The 23,559-nt window shown below is 38.5% G+C and overlaps 2 long non-coding RNA genes across 2 annotated transcripts; both read left to right on the top strand.

Annotated features, from left to right (window-relative positions):
• The first annotated feature begins 1,477 nt into the window (after positions 1-1,477).
• LOC145651369 (uncharacterized) lies at positions 1,478-5,210 on the top strand. The gene is made up of 3 exons (XR_014117281.1): positions 1,478-1,682; positions 2,810-3,142; positions 4,836-5,210. It is a non-coding gene; the product is annotated as an uncharacterized LOC145651369 (long non-coding RNA).
• Positions 5,211-19,796: 14,586 nt separating this feature from the next.
• LOC145651371 (uncharacterized) lies at positions 19,797-23,559 on the top strand. Its single transcript, XR_014117283.1, has 3 exons — positions 19,797-20,001; positions 21,113-21,445; positions 23,108-23,559. It is a non-coding gene; the product is annotated as an uncharacterized LOC145651371 (long non-coding RNA).

The raw sequence follows: 23,559 nt of genomic DNA, 5'->3' as shown, positions 1-23,559 counted from the left end.
AATGCAGCTTGTGACAACACAGGAGTGGAATCTATTCAAGACTGGTTTGAAAATGCCAAAGGATTCTTTTCCTGTTGTCTAGAGATGGAGAGGATTGCCTGTGATGTAAATGAAGTCCTGTGGCCTCTGTAATATACTCTGTAATATATTAATATATATTTAAATGTACTAATAATAACATTTAATAAAGTTTAAATAAATCTTAATTGCCCCCTCATCCTACAAGTGCTCATACATGAGAATGTCTTCATTCATAGGTGGTACCTCATGAAGCTGGTTAAGAGAACACCAAAGGGTGGCTTTGAATAACATTATTTGTTTAATTTTGTGATACCTTCACTGTTTTTCTAAAATGTTGAACCCCCCCCCACACACACACAAAAACAATACGAGTAGGTACACAACCCTGTTTTATACAGTACATAATTATGAATTGATTAAGAATGCTGTGTGTGAAAAATTCATTACTGTTTTTTAAATGAGTCTTTTGATTGAAATATCACGTCCAACCTTCTCTTTCTCTCTCTGATGTAGATGGCCAAGAGTGTTGATAAGTTACATTATGTCCAAAACTGTTCAGCACATCCTCTAACTAAACCACACAAATGTATCTTCATAAACACTGTGAGAGATCTCTAATCTGTAGAACACTCACTAAAACACTGATGTGCATCTTGACTCTAAAATACTGAAAGTGAATCTGTTGGCAGGCATTCTCCGTCTGAGAGTTTTCTCATTAATATCAGCAAAGGCTTATCATACATGTTATAACATTGCATATCATATAATTAAATTATAATCCTCTGGTATAGTTCATCACAGACTTGGTGTGTGTGCATGTCGCTACATTAGGGTTGGTAGACAGGCAAAGGTGAAAATTCAACTAAAGCGCCTCCATATGACATACAAAATCTATTTTGATACTCTGTTGCATTTTTATGACACCACTGCTGTGGTGTAATAAAAGTTTAATAACATACTGCACAAAACATAATCATCCATTACACATTATACATGCACATGCACACACTATTCTAACCTTTCTGGTGTTGGCACAGATTAGATGGTCAGTTTTTCATGAAAGTGCTGCATGCATGATACAATATTTACATTTTTACACTTGGGACAAAGTTATCACATACTAACAGAAGCAGAGGAGCGGTAATAGTACAAAGAACATAATTCCGCATAAGTCAACATTATATCGTCTGTTATATCAAGACAATATTTTGGGCGACACATATCTAGATACAGTTGTCTAGTAAAGGCTTGTATCTGTCCCTAAAATACATTAATGAAGTTTTAGGGTAGTGCACAGGCAACATGGTCAGATTGGCTTCTGTGTTTTGACTGTTGTATTTGGCTTTACCGATACCTTAATTTCACACATTTTGCAGCATGCAGAAGTCCAGGAAGCAACACTGATAAAGGCGGAAGTTAATATTGACACATGACAGTTTCTCTGAGGCAAAATGAATTCATCTGTATGAACTGATTCACCATTCACCGTAAGATCATAATTGTTGAAGAGAGCAGAATGGAGACGACTGAGAATTTATATGCAAACACAGAAGTTATAGAGGTCAACAGGTATGATTCAGAAGACAGTGAGAATTCATATGAAGACATGAAGGATGAACTGGACAGTCACACGACCAGAAACAAGGGAGCTGAAAGCTCAGGTGAGTGTATTCATATATTTTCTCTTTCTCTCTCTCTCTCTCTCTCTCTCTCTCTCTCTCTCTCTCTCTCTCTCTCTCTCTCTCTCTCTCTCTCTCACTCTCATATTTATATCTTTGTAACAAACTATTCAGCTAGACTCTGAACAATACTTTAGATGATGCATGTTCACATCATCTCAATCTCTGTCCTGAATTGCAGTGAAAAAGATTTTGTAAATCGTACAAAACAATGAAATATATATTAATATATCATCAGCTTATATATTTGTAGAAAAAAGCAGACCTACAAAGAGAGTGCAACAAAATAAATGAAAATACTCACAGCAGGGTGTAACTTTTCATTTAAAGCATTAACATCAGTGCAGTATAGGTCACCTTACGTAGGTGTTATTAACACCAGTCATCATATTACTTTAAACATTTGAAGGAGTGTAGTGTAGTATCAAGTTTTACAGGTCCCACATACATACTTACTGTTATGGTTGCAACAGAACGCAATAGGGAGGCTGGACACAAACACTTAGAAGAGCAAGATTTATCCAGAGTTGAACAGATCCGGAATCATGGCCAAACCTGCAAAACAATAAAAACAAAACAAAACAAACACACAAACAAACAAAAAGTATGAAAGTAAAAGAACAGGACCAGAAACACAAACAAGCAAGAAACTAACAGGAAACAAGGCAGAATACCAAATGAAACACAAAAACAAATAAATGGACAGGTTACATGGACAGCTTATCAAACAATGTCCAGCAATAGTGTAATAATCAAGATTTAAATAGACAGACTAACAAAGGCAAACTATGAACAGGTGAAACCAATACATGATGAATAAAACTTAAACAAAGAGAGGACCAGGAATGGAGCGAAAACAAAGAGAACATAACAGGATTGTCAAGGGAACCACAATGCCAACGAGGGGAACCCTGAGAAAGCATTATTTTAATTAGTTCTTTAAAAAAACACATACGACATTGTTTCCAATTATGCTGTGATGTTAGCAGAGGGGAAGGGTAACAGTGGTCTGAATTCCCGGATGTAACCTTCAGTAGTCCTCCCTGTTTCGCATGTAAACAACTGATATAATTTTTTAATTCTTATTTTTAAAAATGATTATCTTCCAGCTTCAGGAACCAACACTGCAAGGAGCCAATGTTCCAGACTGGCTTCAGTTTGTCTGGGGTTGCTGTGTGTTCTCCTGCTGGCTGCCATCACAGTGATGTGGGTTAAATTCACTACAGAGAGAGACCAGTTCCAGACCAGTTACAACAACCTGACTATAGAGAGAGACCGGCTACAATCCAGTTACAACAACCTGGCTATAAAGAAAGATGAGTTAGAGACCAGTTACATTAATGTGATGAAGGAGAGAGACAAGTTACAGAACAGCCAGAGAAACCAGAGGGCACAGTAACAGAAGGAGAATGACAACCTGCAGAAAAAGTTGGCAACTGTTGGTGAGTAACCAAAACAATAAATCAAAGCAAACTAGGAACTTCACTCAATACCAAAAAGAAACCCTTATGCTCATTAATACACTAATATTGCAGAGTGACACGTGACTCTGAGTCAACTTGGAAGGTACTTGAATTTGTTCTAATAACCTTGCTAGAAGATGGTCCATCTGAGTATACACAGTCTGAGTACATCCGTCTTTTATATATTTAAAATAAAGTCAAAGTCAAAAGTCAAGGTCAAAGTCAGCTGTATTGTCATTCAGACTATACAACAAGTAGTGCACAGCTGATATATATATATATAGTACAAGTATATACATATATTGCAAATAGGAATAAAATACTGCACATTATATATAGAAACTACTGACATTGTTCCAGTGATTATTGCACAGTGTAAACAGGATTGTAACTCAGCAATGGAAAATGTTATATAAAGTTATGTATAGCCAGTACCTAGATAGTTATCATATGTGGTCCCACGAATGTCATTAAGTCTTAACCTGGGACTTCATACAGTCGTGTTAATCTAGGACTTTTACATTTAATAAGATGTAATATAATGTAATAATAAGCAATTAAATGGGATTTTTCCACTTGTACCAGTTCAATACACACTAATATGCAAACATCATGTCAGTGTCACTGCAGTGCTAAGAAATCCACCACCCAGATAATGCTGTGCTGCTGTGTGGTAGTTGTTGTTTTGTGTGTGTGTGTGTGTGTGTGTGTGTGTGTGTGTGTGTGTGTGTATGAGACATGTCTGGTTCAGGGCGTGCGTGAGGTTCCACGTGCAAGCCTACAGAGGAGGTGCTAAGCAAAATGTGAAAATAAATTGGAGTGGGGTCATGCCAAAAACAAACCTCACAGTTGGACAGTGGCAACTTGACAGTGATGGGGCTGGAACTGGCAATTGTCCAATTATAAATCAGTTACCTTAAGTGAGCTACCATGTCTAAGTACAGCAGTCTGAATTGCCTTTGTGTATAAATGTGTTCCACAAACCAACTTCCCTCTGTTCTATTCTATTCCATTCTTTAGAGAGATTTAGGTGGCTCCCATAATCACTGTGCGCAGAGTGTGAAGTCCTCTAAGGATGTCATTTATTTCAGCTCCTGAGAATTTCATGATGGTCATTCCTCTTTTTTGAGAAGCATTGCTTGAATACTTGGTCATACATACTTGTTTTAGTCATACAGAATACAGAATTTTATTCCTTATGAAAAATATCAATGTGTTCACCATGTTTTTAAAACCCAACCCAAGATTGCTTGTAACTCAAAATACTTTGAAATGTTTGAGCCATGTTTCAAAGTTTGTTGATTCTGAAAAAAAAAAAAAAACACTGGAAGATTGATATGATACAATAGAAAAAGGTGTGCTACATGTTTATATGGGAGACAGAACTCCCATGATAAAGTAGAGCTACACAGCAGATCATTTCCTCATGTAACCTACTGGATAGTGTGACACAGACCACGAAGCACACTGCACAACATGACCCATTCAAACTCTTTTTATAATGTCCTCCTCTGAAAGACTCAAAAATGAATGATGCATGATAGCAACAAAAGAAAAAAAATTGCCTATATTACTAAACAGCGCATGGAGTAAAGCTACATACTAGCCTTCATATATGAGGCTTATATGTTACATTTTTATGGTTGTTGATTTGATTTTGTCTTTTTTTTAGAGCAAATAGACCATGAATCTACAGGAGAAATTCCCCACCAAAGGAAGCACTTTCAACACGCTTAGGCTAAAGGTTTCTTTATTCTTAACTGCGAGTGGGGAGTCAAGCTGTAAGAAGAGTCTTCACAACACATCTCCAAACTACACATATCTACCAGTTCCATTTTTGACCACATGCTGATGTCACCCCAATTGACACCTGTCTCTTCATAGAATGAATGTCCTCACTAATTAAACTCCACAATGGAATTAATTTGAACAAGCCCCTTTCATTAAATGAGTCAATTAAACCCAATTAGCAGCATGCATGTTGATTGCGTTGGATGCCCATTACTCGGCTACACCTAGTCCTGAATTTTTTCCCATGTTGTGTGATCTTTTCTACCAAAATCAGTAATTAAATACCTAAGTGATGTTAGACTGCTATTATTTTGCACATAACTGTATTTTTGATCATTTTACTCATTATAAAAAATACAAGTGAAGAAAATAAAGAAAGTGTGTCTTTTTCAACATTAACGTACTGACCGGAGGAATCAGTTGTTAATGTATTTATTAAAAATAGGCTATATGTTGGGTGGCTCATGATTGAAAGGGTCACCTTAAAAGATAAATATGACACTGTGATTGTGGTCAAGTAACTTCAAGTTGGGACAACAATTCCAACTTCATTTTTCACGATTTTTATTTAAGGAAATTATTTGTTTTGCAGTGCTAGGGTTGACACGACATCTCTTATTGATAATGTCCTCCCAACCTTACAAAAAATATGCTTTCACTGATGTTGCTGACAAACACAGATATACAGATGCAGATAAACTGCTGATTTTTCCCACCAGTATTCTACTGGATCTTCAGGTCTGCATATACATCTGTGAGGTATGTGATCTGTTTTCCAGATTTTCTACTGGGAAAACATTTTATGGTGGAAAAAGATCTTAAACCTTTGCTCAGTGTAATGCTCTGTGTAAACCCTGAACTTTTTTAAAAAGAAAGTTTCATACCTAGCAATACCGGCCTATAGGTCTAAACCTTTATACAAGGGATATAGTCCTGCCCAGCTTCTTATGGGAAGATGTCCATCCATATCTGACATTTCCTGTCCACTTTAAAGAATGGGAGAAAAGGAAGTCAGATGTGCAGATCTTTAGTAAGCACCACAGAATCAGAAAGAGTCAGCTACATCTTGTAAGTGAAGTTTGGACCACAGACTCCAAGGTGTCAGGAACTGTACACCATTCTAATGTGATCTTATCTGGTGGATGCACCCTTTGGTACTGTATGGCAGAACTGCTAACACCTGATTTCTGTGAGGAAAAAGTGACAAGCTACAGCAACCTGAGGAGCCTGCTACACCTCATCGCCTGCATCTCCAGAGTGTATGCCCAGAACTGGTGAAGCACCACTACAGAATGCAGAAATCAAAACTAGATCTGGGTGAACAATAGTGAGGCCAAACAGACTGGACATATAGGAAAAAAAAAGAGAACAGGGAAAAACAAACAAAAACAAACAACTGTGGGCCAACTTTGAACACAATTATTACTAGAAAACGCAACAGTCTATCCCATAGTTCTGTTAAAATGTAGTAACAGTATGGCTCAAGCAGTTTTGGAATATACTTTGTGATAGTTTACTTAAACATCTAGAATGACCAGAAGTAGAAATAGTACATCTATATCAGACATCAGAGTGAGGTAATGGAAACTGATGGGAAAAGTTTAATTATTTCTGAACACAGAAGAAAGACCCAACTTAGACTTACAATACTATATCTGTTGCAACAGTGTGTGTGTATATATACACACACACACACACACATACACACACACGTCACTTCCTTCCAGGAAGAAGAGTGTGAAATCTTTGTAACAGCATGCAAGTAAAAATGATCAACACTATTCCATTTAGGCTCATCTTTCAAATGCTTTCTTAAAGGAGGTTTTCCTTATTTTTCCATATTACATTCTAAATATAGCTATATATACAAACATTTAGCACAGCCATTGTATGTTTCAGCTCCTTCACCAGATCAAGAATAAATTTGTTAATCTTCATGAGCTGTTTATGCAAAATATGTGCATTAATTACAACCAGGTCTAGGAGGTTGTAAAAACACCAATACAGGCCAATGGTGGGTGCCTCTGTAACGGTGAGCTGTAAGGAGGCGGATGCATGTGGGAGAAGAGCGAGAATTAATTAGGGCAAATCTAGAGTCGTTGTGAGAGTAGTGCAGGGTCATTGAGCTAATACGGAGCTTTCGAGGATGCATGGTCCAACAAACAAAAACACACAAAGGCAAACAGGCTATAACAAAGATGAGAGAAAACTCGGGGCTAAGAAACACGAACGCTAGGATACACGAAGCACAAACTTACGGGTATACAGAGACGGGCTTTCAAAAAAACCATCGAACCTAACAACCACAATGAACACACGCACCGATTCAAATAAACAACAAGCAGCCAAGACACAGGGCACACAACAGGGTTTAAATAAAACGAACTTAATTAGGGACAGGTGTAGAAAATCAAACGGAGAAAACGAAACTACAGAATGGTACTAAAATACACAAGACAGGGAAAACACGGAACACGGAGGATAGGAGGGACTAATCGTAACAGCATCCCTTTACCGAATACAGCCATTTAATCTATAACATCAACGCCACATTTAGTGGTGTTGTTTCAGGCAGCTTCTTTGCACCATTATCAGTTGAAACTGTCCGAAGCGTCATGCTCGGGATGCATACATTTGGTTTTAGGTTTTCCTCGATAAATCATCTGTGTTATTTTCCTGCCCTCAGCAGCTTGGTGAAAAGTGATTCAGACTGTCCTGTGTACATGGGGTACCTCAGGTGTCAGCAGTGTCCCAAAAATGGTGGTTGTGTTCACCCAAAGGTTGCTTGCCAGTACAATGGGGTGAAGAAATTATCTGACGTTACATATCGCACTTTCCACAGCAAAGGCTCCATGTTTAAATGCAACACAGTGTTTTCTGATAACCGTTGACCAGCCGCTCTGCTGCCATACACCCCTAGATAGGAGGGAATTGTGTTCAGCATATATTTTGTTTCAGCATGAGCAGCCACACGGAGTTTAATACCAAATTCATCAGGTTTATTGGACATGTACTGAATCAAACGACACCACGCCTTGTTAGCGATTTTGTAAAAGCATGTACTAGTACAATATAAATGTTGAAAAGGAGAGAAGATATGAAATTGTTCTTTGTGCATCCAAGTTCACTCAAAAAAAAAAAAGGAAATTATTGGAAAAAGTAATTGAAAACATGCCTAAATCACCGATTTATACCCAATTATTTTACATAATATATGCATTCACATAATAAATGGTGGCTGATGGCCCTCTGATCCTTGGAAAGAAGGAGGGGTTATGTCCTTGGGATTGAGAAATTTCCTGCCACGAAGTGTTAATATGATAAATACCAATCGCAGAATTCATGCAAACTGTTAAGCATTTATTAGGCAAAGCATGACACACTCAGTTTGAACTTTATTTGATTAATTTCATTTCTATATTTAAATCTTTATTTATAAAACTATGTAATGTGGGACATTTGTGGGAAAAAAAACCTTTTTTTCATTACACAGACACATTTGGACCTTTATTTGATTAATTTCGTTTCTAAAAGTGTTGTTCTTTATTGATTTCAAATAAAGATTTATTTACAAGTGAACCTTTTTCGACACCCTCTGGCAGAAAAGAGAATTACAGCTTTGAAATACAGGCGATGACGGCAATTTCACTCAGATAAGGGGGAAAACAATTTAAACTGGCTTGCACAGGAATTACTTTAACAATTTAAGGATAATAATTTATATAAAAAGTACAATTCTAGGGGAAGTCATGAAAGGGGGCTTCTGGAATTTGATACAGGGAAAACAATTTAATGAATTTAATGGGGTTCGCTGCAGTCAAGTGACTGGCATCAGCACTTATAGTGAGACGTCACAGTGATCAAACGACCGCCTCTTGGCGCTTCTGGTTAACCTGAAGGAAGGGTCTCACTATTATACTACTATTATAGAAAAGACCATAAAAAAGTATGAAGAAATTACATCGAAACAGCCGCAAGTTTGCATTTGTTAAAATTGTGTAAAACATTGATTATGCAATAAAATTGTAGAAATTATTCTTGAATTAATGTTTCTGAAATCAGGTCAGGCAGAAATGGATGTAAATGTGGAATTCTACCACTAACCATTCTGCTGTATCTTATAGGTAGGATTTCACTCTTTACTGTTTTTGATTTATTTTTTTTGGTGGGGGGAGGGGTTCTGTTTGGAACTTCTACATTTAATACAATAATGTTGCATTCACAAATATAGCTCACAGATATGGCTCAAAGTCAAACCTTGCTCTAACCTCGACTCAAACTCAAACCCTACTCTAATCTGCCCATCCAAATGAATGCCTAGTTATAGGTTACTGATAATAGTCTTTTGCAAGCTAAGAATTTGTCAATGTGTTAACATGTCTCTTTCCAAATAAATATTTTAGAAAAGGCAAGGTTTTTTAAATTATAAATTGCAGTCTGTTTATATTTTGTATGTGATTCAAGGTCAATGTGTGCGATTAGAATGTACATTTTAGATAAAGGACAAGTTCCCAATGTTGTTTTTGCACTGATGTTGCTACCAGAAGCAGTTTGGGACTTTGTGGTGAGTGATGTGACAGAGGGTGGTTTTTACACACTTCAGCAATCAGAAGCTCCGGTCTGTGAGATTCTGTGGTTTATGGTCTAGCTAGTTTTGGTCCTAGACACCACAAGAATGGTGTGTAGAGTTGACTGGGGCAGATGTACCAGGGCAGAAATTGTGGTAAAGGTGGCATCCTATGATATTGTCACTAGGCTCACTATGAAACTGAGCTTTTCAGTGCAAACCATTCTACTGCCTATGTTTGTCAAGTTTTATTTGTCACGTATAAAGTCAAACATGGTATAACTCGCAGTGAAATGCTTTTGTAGGTGCTCCTTCTGAGCTGAGGAAAGATACAGGAACTACAGTATATGTATAATATGTATATATACACAATGTCCTTTCTGCAAGTCAGGAAGTTCTTTATGAGTGATGTGCTCTGCTGAACGCATCACCCTCTGTAGTGCTTGTCTGTCCTTCTTGGTGCTGTTCCCAAACCGGGCTGTGATGTTCCCTGTGAGGATGCTCTCAATAGTGCAGGTGTAGAAGTTCCGCAGCACTTTGGAGGGCAGTCTGAAGTCTTTTAGACGTTTGAGGTGGTAAAGACGCTGACGAGCCTTCTTTGCCAGGGTGTGTTGGGACAGGTCCTGCGAGACGTGAAATCCAAGGTACCTGAAACTGTCTACTCTCTCCACCGTGGTTCCATTGATCCTCACAGGTTAGTAGTGCTGCTCCTGCTTATTGCTGCAGTCCACAATCAGCTCCGTTGTCTTGCTGACGTTTAGGAGGAGATTATTTTCCTGGCACCAGTTCTCCAGATGTTTAATCTCCTCCAGGTAGGCCCTCTCGTCATTCTCTGGCCCACGACGATGGTATCATCAGTGAACTTGACAATGAAGCTAGAGCTGGAAGTGGCCACGCAGTCGTAGGTGTACAGTGAGTAGAACAGAGAGCTTAGGACACAACCCTGGGCAGCTTTGGTGTTGAGGGTGAGAGTGGATGAGACACAGTTGCCCACCCGTAGTGATTGTGGTCTGTCTGTTAGGAAGTTGGTGATCCAGTCACACAAGGATGGATGCAGTCCTATATCCTCCTACTTAGTAGTGAGTCTGGAGGGGATGATGGTGTTAAATGCTGAACTGTAGTCGACAAACAGCATTTTAAGATAATTACCCTTCCCTTTGTCCAGGTGGGTCAGTGTGGTGTGAAGCAGATGTGTCTATGGAGATTGTATGGCTGTGTGTTTAATTTGAACACCTTTTTGCAAAGGGTGTGTCCTTAACACCTGAACTCATGAATAATTCAGTCGTGTCAACATAATTGTGGTCATATAGTGTATATAATATATTGTTCTGACACATTAAAATGGAACATGTGATCATTCAGAAAGTAAAGCGTAGAGAATTTAAGTTCAGATGTAGACTACACAGGGCGTGTCAGTGATAATAAGACCACAGCAAACAGTTCAACTCCTTATATAACAGGCCTGAAACACAGACTCAGGGGAATATCACCTCCTGTGCATCACAACAAAAGCAGAGAAATATATAATTTCAGAAGCAATCAGTCTAACAGTTGTAGGAAATATCAACAATGCTATAATATGCTTAGTGATTTGGGATATTTCTATGAACTTGTAATAGACTGTGTCTCCATCCAGACCTGCAGGCGAGGATGACCTCTGATCAGAGTGGAAAGACAGTGAACCTCAACTGTAGCACTTCCTGCCAGCTGACCTCTGAACCTGATCATTATTATCGGTATAAGAACAACATTTACACACAATTATTTACAGCTTACAAAAATATTCAGGAGTGTTAATGGCTCAGGTGTGGTAGGAGCTGTTACAGAACAGGTGGAAGGTTGAAATTGGTAGTAATATGGTTTTCAAATGCAAAATTCAAATATTTTTATCGTTTCCTTGCTGCAAACTATTATTATCGATATTAATACATTAGATGGTCCAGGAAGCCCGGAGAAAGGCCTGGATGAAATCATAATGTTGATTTTCATCAGTCTTTCTGGCTCTAGTACTCATTATAGGAACTCTGTGGGCGTGGTAGGTAAACACTGCAGTTTGCCATCTTTAAAGATGCATTCAAATAAATGCTTGTTTTTGTTCTGTATGAATATTGTGCTGTTGATTGTGTACTCATTAGGAGAAACTCCAGCTCAGCTAAAGGCCACAAGAGGACTGGGGCAGGTGAACAGGTAAGCCTGTTTAAGACCCTTTCCAGCCCATTAATGCCATAACTGGAGTATAAAGCCAGTCCATGACCGCTGTATTTACATTCATACTGGTTTACCAGAGCCAATCAGAACACTCTGCTCAGTTTGGCAAGGCCAAGGTAAAGCAAGTTTATTTGTACTTTTCACACACAGGATTCAAAGTGCAAATCAAAGATAAAAGCTTATTACAACGTGAGATCTATCACCTCAGGAAGAACTTTGCCACATACACTGTGTGCACAATTATTAGGCAAGTTGTATTTTTGAGGATGCATTTTATTATTGAACAACAACAGTGCTCTTGGTCACTCCAAAATGTAAATAAACTTCAAATCTGAAGATTTAAGGAAGGGAAAGTGAAGTTTGGGCTTTCTTAGGAGAGTATCTGCATGTACATAATTATTGGACAACTATTAGTGTGCAGAATTATTATGCAACTAAATGAAAAACAGAAAGTTTCCCATCTCACTTGTTTATTTTCATCCATTAAAGTGAGAATAATCAACAAACAACTCAAAATGTACAAATAAACATTTCTGACATAAAAAAAATAAAAAATCAGTGATCAATATAGCCACCCTTCTTTTTAATAACAGTCATAAGCCTTCCATACTGGCTAGTCATGCTGTGGAGTACTTCGATGCATTGTCCCACATAAAAATCATGGTATACTTGAAAGATAAAGACTTTTTCCTGTACCACTGCTTGAATAAAGTGTCTTCTAAAAACCGGAAGTTGGTTTGGGAGTTGATTTTGAATCCATCTTCAAAAGGGTGCAACTAGCTCATCTTTAACAATACCTGCCCATAGCAGTACCCCACCTCCATCTTGCTGGTGTCTGAGTCAACGTGGAGCTCTGTGCCGATTACTGATCCAGCCATGGGCCCATCCATCTGGTCTGTCACGAGTCACTCTCGTCTCATCAGTCCATAAATCCTTTGAAAAATCTGTCTTCAGATATTTCTTGGCCAAATCTTGGCGCTTCACCTTATGTGGCTTGTTCAGTGGTGGTCAGGTTTCAGCCTTCCTTACCTTGGCCATGTCTCTGAGTACTGAACAACTTGTACTTCTGGGCACTCCAGGTATGTTGCAGTTCTGAAATATGACAGCACAGGAGGATAATGGGTTCCTGGCTGCCTTATATTTGATTTTACTCAAATCTTTGGCAGTTAAATTTTTTTTTTCAACATGATTTCTTGTGACCCTGTTAACTATTTGCAACAAAATGTTTGATGGTTCTGTGATCATGCTCCAATATCTTAGCTATTTTAAGAGTGCTGCATCCCTCTGAAAGACTCCAACTTTTGACTTTTCAGAGTCAGTTAAATCTCTTTTTTGGCCCATTTTGCCTGAGGAAAAGAAGCTGTATGATAATTATGCACAACTTGATATAGGGTGTTGATCTCCTTAGGCCACACCCTCCCTTATTTCACAAATAAACATCGCCTTATATGCTTAAATCCAATAAGTATTCAAGTGTATACAGCTTGGAGTTGGAAAATATGCATAAAATAATCATATGGTTGAAATACTCTATTGCCTAATAATTGTGCACACAGTATAACAATAGGAAAATGTTAGAAAATGTATTAAAATTAAAAGTAGAATATTAAAATAAAAGTTAACATATATTTAAAGATATAAAATGAAATATTAAGCGATAAAATAAGATTGAATTTTAAAACACAAAATGATGCAATAGTGCCATCTAAATGAAAAACTACTTAAGTTGGGGTTTTAATTGTTTACTACTTAGAATTATATAGCCTTCTGACAAAAAAACATGCTTTATTTCCCACGGTAATGTTTTCTCTCAGAGTGATCCCATGTCAGCCCAGGCCATGATCTCAGACGCCTTAAAGAAAGCCTCATTACCTGGTGATGGTGAAATTCAGTATGCCAGCATTCATTTCATACCCCACTGCAGACAGGAAGAGTCCTCGCTCCCTCCTTCCAAGCTTCCTATAGACACCACAGAGGGAGACAGTGTTCAGTATGCTGCTGTGAACTTCAAACGGGACACTACTGCCACACAGTGAGCAAATCATATCATTATAATGACAATAATTCCAAAGTGCTTCTATGATGCTAGTTTATCATCATCATCTACATTATGTATAAAGTATTGACTTCATACTATAGGTTATCCTAGGCCATTTCTTTATGTTTCTTAATTGAGGAAATGTAACATCTCAGACCTAAAGTCAGATCCAAAACCTCATGCATCTTACTGCATGTACCTTGTTTCCTTATTTGATTGCTTCTGACCTAATATATATTTGGAACATCTATTAATCAGTTCTATACATTGATTTCAATTCAAGATGTTCAAGGGAATTTCATTTCAAGCTGAATTATTTTATTCATTGTTTGTGTAAAGAACCCTAAACTGCACATGCGTATGAAATGTTTTTCATAAATAAACTTTGTTTAATTTGAGTGTATTTTTCAGAGCTTTGGGATGAAAGGCAGGTCCTATAATCACTGTCCTCTGACCGTGAAGGGAGTACTCTAATTATTTCATTTATTAAAGCTCTCGTGGTTCCGGGCTTTATGCGTTTGAATTTAATAATGGGCATTCGTCTTTCTTCTGAAGCCTTATTTGAATATATCTTATACAGTGCCGTGCATGTTTTTCCGGGATTAGTAACAAAATGTATTTTATCTGCTTTATTCCCTATGGAAAATATCAGTGTGTTCACCTCATGTTCTTTCAAACCTCAGCCCATGAGTCACGTCCACAGACCTGAGCATTCCCCATTGTCATGGCACCCAATCACTTCCGGGTTGTCATTCGTCTCCATGGTTCCCTGTCTCCTCCCCTTTCACGCCAGCTGTTCCTAGTTTGTCCCTGATTGTAGTGTTATAAAGCCCCCCCCCCCCCCCCAGGGGTCTTGTTTGTTGGTCATTGTCTTTGTCATAGAGTGTCTTTCATGGTTTCTGGTTTAATTACCCTTGCTGCATGTTGCTTTCCTTGTTTAGTTCTCTTACCCGTATCTTCGTCGTCAATATTGTTTGTTCAACTTACGTTCTGTTAGCCTGTTTGTTCTTCATTCTATTCTATTGTTAGTCTATGTCAGTTATTAAACTTATTTTTTATTTATTCTATTCAATCCGTTTGGTTCGTTATGGCGTCGTCACTACGCACGTGTGTTTGCTCTCCACCCCCTCCATGATTACACCATAATTGCTTGCAACTCTAAATATTTAAAAATCACTGTAATAGATTCTGCTGATTTTGAAAAATTAAAATATCTGTTGAAGATTGATATGATACATTGGAAAATGATGTGTGTTGTCACAGCACAAAACACAAAACCTGTGTGAGCTCACCCATTTCAGCTCTGTCCAAGATGTTCTACTCTGAAAGACTCAATAATGAATGCAAAGTGGCCAAAAAAGCCACAGTTACCAAACAACACATGGAGCAGAGTTATATTCATATATGAGGCTAATGTGCTACATTTGTGTGTGTTTACTGGTTTGTATTTTTATTTATTTTAGATCAACGATCATGTATCAGCAACTGAGTTTTCATGGAATGTGGTTCACTGAGGGCGCACATCTGACAATAAATTACCATCCTACATTAATGTAGCACACTGCCTTTTTTGATTCTTCCTTTTTATAAGACACAATTGAACCATGATGTTTTTTTTTTTTTAAATTTCATACTACTTCATTAATATGTAACTACCCCGTACACACGCTGGATGAATTGTCTACGCAGTTATAAAGATGAATGAAATAATTTACTACTCATGTCAAGGTCAAAACAAAACCGAAAATTTGTCGTTTTCAATAACACCCACATGAGAGCCTTTAACACCAGAATGATTAAAGCTACGAAACATTTTGTAAACCAGCCACCCAGCAGCCCACTCCCCTGCTGAGAAGCAACTAGTGCCTGTTGTCTTGGTAATGACACCCACATCCACAGAAAGCTTGTACAACACTTAAAATAACCAATGTGACACCTGTAAGGCAAGCTAAGTTTATCTGAATAGCACGTTTCTTACACAACATCCAGATATTACAATCTGCATATGTGTATTACTGAGCTAGTAGTGCAACAGAAAATTTGACAAATTGCTATGTTGGATAAGAAATGTTTGGTTTGAATCCCATTCATTACAAAAACATTGTTCTTACTGGAAATGTAAGACCATGTTTTATTGTCATCAAAACACTTACACTTATCTATTCACTTCCGCATGACTAAAATGGACTGTTCTACAGAAAACGGTATGACTGTGGATTGAGTTTCTACTAGTTTTTCTGAATTGCTACAACAGTACACCCCCTTTTTCAAAAACAAAATCACTGTCAAACTCTCAAAACTTCATTATTATCAAACACAGTTGGTAAAGCTTTAAACACTTTTCATGTGGTTAGACACAATTTGCAAATCTGAATCATCCATTTTTCAAAACCCTAAACACACTCTCATTCACAAAACAAATTTAGCAGTTTGATGAACTTTGACCCAGAATGACTCACACAGGCCCCACAAGTTAAAGACAACTAACACACTGTTGTCATCGTTAACACACCACCACTCAAAATTGAGAACATGTGTTGAACCCAATGAGTAAACAGGCTATAAAGCAAAGTCAGCTACAAATGGCATATGTGATTTCAACACTGGAAGGCAGAAGAGGAAGAGGAGTGCAGGTCAGAGGTGATTGTGGAGGAGGAATACAATGAGGAAGACCATGACCAAGAGCCAAAACCTCAGGAGAAATCATAGCACCAGTCATAGACCATATTCTTTTTCATGGATTGAGTATGAGGGAAGACGGACTACCTGTTCAGCCTCATTTAAGTAGGTTCTCAGTGCCTTCCATAGTCAGGACCTTCAGAGAAGTAATCAGGTAAAATTATTGTAATTTTTGGGAAAAGTCTTCTTTACAGTAATATACTGTGTATAGGGTATTCCATAATACTATACAGTATTAGTGGAAACATGCCAGTGCAAGATTACAATAACAAATTGATCTTTTTGAAGAATATAAAGACTGCCACATGAGGGTGGAAGGACACATATATTCCCACAAAACCAGGAGACTCTCAATGTTGATATGGTTCTTCAAGATAATGCAATTTGACTGTGTGAAATACAATAGCAAGTTACTGAAGACAACTTGAATTTTGAAGGAATCAATAGAGTTTTTCCACAATTGACCATGTCCTGCAACACAACCTGATAAGTATTAAAAAAGCCTAAGGATTACCATTTGATAAGTATGAAACAAGCCTGGCATGTAATGTCATTTACAAAATGAACATAGTCTAGTTTCCCTGTGTATAGAGAATGTATGAATCGGACTCCATGGTGAGGCATCATGAACACTTCTTGGATGAAGATGGGTTCAGTGTCGTAAAAAGAAGAAGGAGACATCACAAAATCATTGGTCAACATGCCATGTATAGGTGTCTGAGCAGGGTGGTAGCAACGTGACCATATGTGCTACCATCAACTGTGCACTTCTCCACCATATGACTTTATGGCCATACAACACTGACCATATAATAACATTTCTAGATGGTCTACAGGATGCCTTGCTCAGATAGTCTGCAAGATGGCGCCGGTGAGGTCGGCTGCCGTCACGACTTCTCTGTCCACACCTGGCACTTTATTCGCTCTTTTCGCTCTTCCCGCTATCCCTGATATCTCCACAGCCCTTCTCTCTACACCACGACGTGCATCTCATACAGCAGAGATGCTCTTCTTTCTCTTAATCTAGGAAGGCGGTGGGACCAGACGGTATCTGTGGGAGAGTCCTCAAAGCTTGCGCAGCCCAGCTAGCCCCGGTATTCACTGACATCTTCAATCTCTCCCTGACGTTCGGTACCGTCCCATCCAGCTTCAAGCGATCCACCATCGTCCCTGTCCCAAAGAAACCTCGGCCCTCCGGCCTCAATGACTACCGCCCTGTTGCCCTCACATCAGTCATGATGAAGTGTTTTGAAAAGCTAGTCAGAGACTTCATCACCTCTTCACTGCCAGCCTCCATGGACCCACTGCAGTTTGCATATCACCACAACCGCTCCACTGATGACGCAATTGCACATCTGCTCCACACCACACTGACCCACCTGGACAAAGAGAGGGGTAATTATGTTAAAATGCTGTTTGTCGACTACAGTTCAGCAATTAACACCATCATCCCCTCCCTACTCACTACTAAGTTGGAGGATCTAGGACTGCATACATCCCTGTGCGACTGGATCTCCAACTTCCTAACAATCAGTACGGGTGGGCAACTGTGTCTCATCCACCCTCACCCTCAGCACTGGAGCTCCTCAGGGTTGTGTCCTAAGCCCCCTGCTCTACTCACTGTACACCTACAACTGTGCAGCCACTTCCAGCTCCACCATCATTGTCAAATGTGCTGAGGATACCGTCGTCATGGGCCTCGGACAACGATGAGAGGGCCTACCTGGAGGAGATTAAACACCTAGAAAACCGGTGCCAGGGAAATAATCTCCTCCTAAACGTTCAGCAAGACAAAGGAGCTGATCGTGGACTGCAGTAAGAAGCAGGATCAGCACTACCAACCTGTGAGGATCAATGGAACCACGGTGGATAGAGTAGACAGTTTCAGGTACCTTGGAGTTCACATCTCGCAGGACCTGTCCTGGTCCCGCCACACCAACTCCCTGGCAAAGAAGGCCAAGGAGACCAGACCAAGGCCAGGAGGATTGTGAAGGACCCCACCCATCCTAACAACAGGCGCTTCTCGCTGGTGAGGTCAGGGAAGCGCTTTCGCTCCCTGAAGACCAATACAGAGAGACTGAAGAGGAGCTTTTTTTTTAAAGTGCTCATACATGAGAATGTCTTCATTCATAGGTGGTACCTCATGAAGCTGGTTAAGAGAACACCAAAGGGTGGCTTTGAAGAACATTATTTGTTTAATTTTGTGATACCGTCACTGTTTTTCTAAAATGTTGAACCCCCCCCCCCAACACACACACATAAAAACAATAAGAGTAGGTACACAACCCTGTTTTATACAGTACATAATTATGATTAAGAATGCTGTGTGTGAAAAATTAATTACTGTTTTTTAAATGAGTCTTTTGATTGAAATATCACATCCAACCTTCTCTTTCTCTCTCTGATGTAGATGGCCAAGAGTGTTGATAAGTTACATTATGTCCGTAACCGCACATCCTCTAACTAAACCACACAAATATATCTTCATAAACACTGTGAGAGATCTCTAATCTGTAGAACACTCACTAAAACACTGATGTGCATCTTGACTCTAAAATACTGAAAGTGAATCTGTTGGCAGGCATTCTCCGTCTGAGAGTTTTCTCATTAATATCAGCAAAGGCTTATCATACATGTTATAACATTGCATATCATATAATTAAATCATAATCCTCTGGATTATAGTTCATCACAGACTTGGTGTGTGTGCATGTGGCTACATCAGGGTTGGTAGACAGGCAAAGGTGAAAATTCAACTAAAGCGCCTCCATATGACATACAAAATCTATTTTGATACTCTGTTGCATTTTTATGACACCACTGCTGTGGTGTAATAAAAGTTTAATAACATACTGCACAAAACATAATCATCCATTACACATTATACATGCACATGCACACACTATTCTAACCTTTCTGGTGTTGGCACAGATTAGATGGTCAGTTTTTCATGAAAGTGCTGCATGCATGATACAATATTTAAATTTTTACACTTGGGACAAAGTTATCACATACTAACAGAAGCAGAGGAGCGGTAATAGTACAAAGAACATAATTCCGCATAGGTCAACATTATATCGTCTGTTATATCAAGACAATATTTTGGGCGACACATATCTAGATACAGTTGTCTAGTAAAGGCTTGTATCTGTCCCTAAAATACATTAATGAAGTTTTAGGGTAGTGCACAGGCAACATGGTCAGATTGGCTTCTGTGTTTTGACTGTTGTATTTGGCTTTACCGATACCTTAATTTCACACATTTTGCAGCATGCAGAAGTCCAGGAAGCAACACTGATAAAGGCGGAAGTTAATATTGACACATGACAGTTTCTCTGAGGCAAAATGAATTCATCTGTATGAACTGATTCACCATTCACCGTAAGATCATAATTGTTGAAGAGAGCAGAATGGAGACGACTGAGAATTTATATGCAAACACAGAAGTTATAGAGGTCAACAGGTATGATTCAGAAGACAGTGAGAATTCATATGAAGACATGAAGGATGAACTGGACAGTCACACGACCAGAAACAAGGGAGCTGAAAGCTCAGGTGAGTGTATTCATATATTTTCTTTCTCTCTCTCTCTCTCTCTCTCTCTCTCTCTCTCTCTCTCTCTCTCTCTCTCTCTCTCTCTCATATTTATATCTTTGTAACAAACTATTCAGCTAGACTCTGAACAATACTTTAGATGATGCATGTTCACATCATCTCAATCTCTGTCCTGAATTGCAGTGAAAAAGATTTTGTAAATCGTACCAAACAATGAAATATATATTAATATATCATCAGCTTATATATTTGTAGAAAAAAGCAGACCTACAAAGAGAGTGCAACAAAATAAATGAAAATACTCACAGCAGGGTGTAACTTTTCATTTAAAGCATTAACATCAGTGCAGTATAGGTCACCTTACGTAGGTGTTATTAACACCAGTCATCATATTACTTTAAACATTTGAAGGAGTGTAGTGTAGTATCAAGTTTTACAGGTCCCACATACATACTTACTGTTATGGTTGCAACAGAACGCAATAGGGAGGCTGGACACAAACACTTAGAAGAGCAAGATTTATCCAGAGTTGAACAGATCCGGAATCATGGCCAAACCTGCAAAACAATAAAAACAAAACAAAACAAACACACAAACAAACAAAAAGTATGAAAGTAAAAGAACAGGACCAGAAACACAAACAAGCAAGAAACTAACAGGAAACAAGGCAGAATACCAAATGAAACACAAAAACAAATAAATGGACAGCTTACATGGACAGCTTATCAAACAATGTCCAGCAATAGGGTAAGAATCAAGATTTAAATAGACAGACTAACAAAGGCAAACTATGAACAGGTGAAACCAATACATGATGAATAAAACTTAAACAAAGAGAGCACCAGGAATGGAGCGAAAACAAAGAGAACATAACAGGGTTGTCAAGGGAACCACAATGCCAACGAGGGGAACCCTGAGAAAGGATTATTTTAATTAGTTCTTTAAAAAAACACATACGACATTGTTTCCAATTATGCTGTGATGTTAGCAGAGGGGAAGGGTAACAGTGGTCTGAATTCCCTGATGTAACCTTCAGTAGTCCTCCCTGTTTCGCATGTAAACAACTGATATAATTTTTTAATTCTTATTTTTAAAAATGATTATCTTCCAGCTTCAGGAACCAACACTGCAAGGAGCCGATGTTCCAGACTGGCTTCAGTTTGTCTGGGGTTGCTGTGTGTTCTCCTGCTGGCTGCCATCACAGTGATGTGGGTTAAATTCACTACAGAGAGAGACCAGTTCCAGACCAGTTACAACAACCTGACTATAGAGAGAGACCGGCTACAATCCAGTTACAACAACCTGGCTATAAAGAAAGATGAGTTAGAGACCAGTTACATTAATGTGATGAAGGAGAGAGACAAGTTACAGAACAGCCAGAGAAACAAGAGGGCACAGTAACAGAAGGAAAATGACAACCTGCAGAAAAAGTTGGCAACTGTTGGTGAGTAACCAAAACAATAAATCAAAGCAAACTAGGAACTTCACTCAGTACCAAAAAGAAACCCTTATGCTCACTAATACACTAATATTGCAGAGTGACACGTGACTCTGAGTCAACTTGGAAGGTACTTGAATTTGTTCTAATAACCTTGCTAGAAGATGGTCCATCTGAGTATACACAGTCTGAGTACATCCGTCTTTTATATATTTAAAATAAAGTCAAAGTCAAAAGTCAAGGTCAAAGTCAGCTGTATTGTCATTCAGACTATACAACAAGTAGTGCACATCTGAACGAGTTTGCGTTTCTCCAAACTCTGATGTGCAAATATACACTATACATAAAGGTAAGTGCATGAGACAAGACACAGTATAAATACACAATAAAAAAAAAAAAAAAAAAAAAAAAAATACATATATATATATATATATATATATATATATAGTACAAGTATATATATAGAAATTACTGACATTGTTCCAGTGATTATTGCACAGTGTAACCAGTATTGTAACTCAGCACTGGAAAATGTTATATAAAGTTATGTATAGCCAGTACCTAGTTATCATATGTGGTCCCACGAATGTCATTAAGTCTTCACCTGGGACTTCATACAGTCGTGTTAATCTAGGACATTTACATTTAATAAGATGTAATATAATGTAATAATAAGCAATTAAATGGGATTTTTCCACTTGTACCAGTTCAATACACACTAATATGCAAACATCATGTCAGTGTCACTGCAGTGCTAAGAAATCCACCACCCAGATAATGCTGCTCTGCTGTTGTGTGTGTGTGTGTGTGTGTGTGTGTGTGTGTGTGTGTGTGTGTGTGTGTGTGTGTGTGTGTGTGTGTGTGTGTGTGTGTGTGTGATAATGCTGCTGTGTGGTAGTTGTTGTTTTTGTGTGTGTGTGTGTGCGCGTGTGTGTGTGTGAGACATGTCTGGTTCAGGGCGTGCGTGAGGTTCCACGTGCAAGCCTACAGAGGAGGTGCTAAGCAAAATGTGAAAATAAATTGGAGTGGGGTCATGCCAAAAACAAACCTCACAGTTGGAAAGTGGCAGCTTGACAGTGATGGGAACTTGCAATTGTCCAATTATAAATCAGTTACCTTAAGTGAGCTACCATGTCTAAGTACAGCAGTCTGAATTGCCTTTGTGTATAAATGTGTTCCACAAACCAACTTCCCTCTGTTCTATTCTATTCCATTCTTTAGAGAGATTTAGGTGGCTCCCATAATCACTGTGCGCAGAGTGTGAAGTTCCCTAAGGATTTCATTTATTTCAGCTCCTGAGAATTTTATGCAAAAAAAACACTGGAAGATTGATATGATACAATAGAAAAAGTTGTGCTACATGTTTATATTGGAGACAGAACTCCCATGATAAAGTAGAGCTACACAGCAGATCTTTTCCTCATGTAACCTACTGGATAGTGTGACACAGACCACGAAGCACATTGCACAACATGACCCATTCAAACTCTTTTTATAATGTCCTCCTCTGAAAGACTCAAAAATGAATGATGCATGATAGCAACAAAAGAAAAAAAATTGCCTATATTACTAAACAGCGCATGGAGTAAAGCTACATACTAGCCTTCATATATGAGGCTAATATGCTACATTTTTATGGTTGTTGATTTGATTTTGTCTTTATTTTAGAGCAAATAGACCATGAATCTACAGGAGAAATTCCCCACCAAAGGAAGCACTTTCAACACGCTGAGGCTAAAGGTTTCTTTATTCTTAACTGCGAGTGGGGAGTCAAGCTGTAAGAAGAGTCTTCACAACACATCTCCAAACTACACATATCTACCAGTTCCATTTATGACCACATGCTGATGTCACCCCAATTGACACCTGTCTCTTCATAGAATGAATGTCCTCACTAATTAAACTCCACAATGAAATTAATTTGAACACGCCCCTTTCATTAAATGAGTCAATTAAACCCAATTAGCAGCATGCATGTTGATTGCGTTGGATGCCCATTACTCGGCTACACCTAGTCCTGAATTTTTTCCCATGTTGTGTGATCTTTTCTACCAAAATCAGTAACTAAATACCTAAGTGATGTTAGACTGCTATTATTTTGCACATAACTGTATTTTTGA

Source organism: Electrophorus electricus, chromosome 15 (genome assembly GCF_041902795.1).
Source record: "Electrophorus electricus isolate QZ-2024a chromosome 15, ASM4190279v1, whole genome shotgun sequence".
NCBI lineage: Eukaryota > Metazoa > Chordata > Actinopteri > Gymnotiformes > Gymnotidae > Electrophorus > Electrophorus electricus.
The sequence above is the reverse complement of the archived record's forward strand: the minus strand, read 5'-3'. Positions and strand labels throughout refer to the sequence as shown.